At 37.1% G+C, this 1,954-nt stretch overlaps 1 long non-coding RNA gene across 1 annotated transcript; it reads left to right on the top strand.

Moving 5' to 3' along the window:
- Positions 1-89: 89 nt before the first annotated feature.
- On the top strand, positions 90-1,314 carry LOC117320068. Its single transcript, XR_004530918.1, has 2 exons — positions 90-205; positions 832-1,314. It is a non-coding gene; the product is annotated as an uncharacterized LOC117320068 (long non-coding RNA).
- The last annotated feature ends 640 nt before the right edge of the window (positions 1,315-1,954 follow it).

Below are 1,954 nucleotides of genomic sequence, written 5' to 3'. Positions count from 1 at the left end.
TTGGGGGCCCAGTTCCTTTTTTTTTTAAAAAAAAAACCCTTTCAAAATTCCTTTTTTTTTTGTTTTTTGGCCAGGGAATTGCAGCTATAAGGAGGAAAACATCCCCACTCATCCCTGTCTGTGTCGTGTAGCTAATTGTGAACAGGTATTGAACTGCCGCATCTCTCGTCGTCTCATCACCATGGAGAAAGTTCAACCCTTTGAGGTAAAATTACTGAACTGCAGGTTTATTTAATATTAATAGATAGTACTTGCAGCCATTGGTTTTTGGTAGGGTTCTCCAATTTGAGTTCTGGTTGATGACTTAAAAAATATACTCTACACATCTGGTCATATTTAGTCCATTTAACCATTAAGTTGTTTTTAATTATTTTAATAAAACCTCAAGAGTGGTTACAGTTTTCAGCCGAGAGCTACCTCCTATGTTTCGGTGCTTTCTCTGTTTCATTGTTTCAACTTGATTCTGTGTAAATTTATTCTTGTGAAAGGCAAAATATGAAAATTTTTAATTAAGCAACTTGGCATTGGAAGTGCAATACAATTGTACATAAGTATTCCATACTCTGTATCTGTATTTTCTGAGGTAGCCACCAGCTACTACAAAGAGACCCTGCCTCAAAATGATCCTGGCTGTTCACTGGGCAATAAATGTAACAAATGTTCCCTCTTGGTAGTAGATATTAATAAGCATGTCTTCATAGCAACTCATGAATCTCTATAGACTTGAATTTTTTTATCAAAAACTATTCCTTTGTAAAAATCAATATTGAAGTTGATGTATTTTGATTGAGATTTAGTTCTTTCTGAAGATAAACATTTTTTTGTCACCAGAAAATCCATGAATCTGACAATGCTCAAGTCGAAGTAGATCACTACGAGGAGGCGTCATTTCGACAGATGTATTTCCATCCAAGACGTTCAAAGGAAGGCGACGCCAATGATCAAGTAGAAAATGGAGAAGGTGTGGAGGAAGCTATTCTTGTTGACAAAATAGCCACCACTTCTCTCGCTGAAAATGGATGATGTTATTTTGTCTTGCTGAGATATCGCATTAAAATTAGGGTTTTCAAAATCCAGAGATACAGTTGAAATATCAGTCAATCTGATTAGAATGTTTCTCATAGATTAGAATGTATCGATAGCCCCCCATTGAGTGAAGTGTCGTCCTCAAACATTCGGATGATTTCCTACATAATGCGGAGCTACTGTGAAATAATTGTTTGTATTGTCAGGGCTTGTCAGCTTCTTAACATCATCTTTTACTTAAACAATATGACTGTGATATTTTAATATAATAAACAAGCAAAAGTGTAATGCGTGGTTATTTTAACTGCAAAGCTGTTTTAGAATAGAATCCAAAATACTCACATGTCCCCTACGAGCCCCGCTACAAATAGTAACAACGACCCCGACTCAAAAAACTCTGAAACTCCAATTTCTCGGAGAAATTATGGTCCCTTAACCATTGTGTGAAGTTTGATCAAGGAATGAAGCCACTACAGTGCTGACAAACTTTGGTGTTACTTTACATACAAAGGCCGATTGATAGGTTGTGAGCCTCGTATTGAAGGATTTGAATTTTGTCAAACATATTGTATTATTTTTCAACATAATCTCCATCAGTATCTATACACTTTTGCCAGCGGTGTTTCAATGCCACGTTTATAGAACCCCTTTCCTTGGCTGTTCAGAAAGTCATCCACTGCATGTTAGGGTTAGGGTGCCTGAAATAGCTGTTTTCAGTTTTGGAAATACATGTAGATGAAAGTCTGATGGAGCGAGGTCAGGTGAATAAGGCGGATGCTAAATCAATTTAAAGCCACAATCGAGAATAGCAGCCATGGCTTTGACGGACTCTTTCACCCTAACCGATTTTGTCCATTTTGCAAAGCGCTTATCTTGTTTACTTTCGAGTGCTACCTCGTCGATATAAACTAACCAAATGAGACAGTCC

This window comes from Pecten maximus, unplaced genomic scaffold (assembly GCF_902652985.1).
Source record: "Pecten maximus unplaced genomic scaffold, xPecMax1.1, whole genome shotgun sequence".
NCBI lineage: Eukaryota > Metazoa > Mollusca > Bivalvia > Pectinida > Pectinidae > Pecten > Pecten maximus.
The sequence above is the reverse complement of the archived record's forward strand: the minus strand, read 5'-3'. Positions and strand labels throughout refer to the sequence as shown.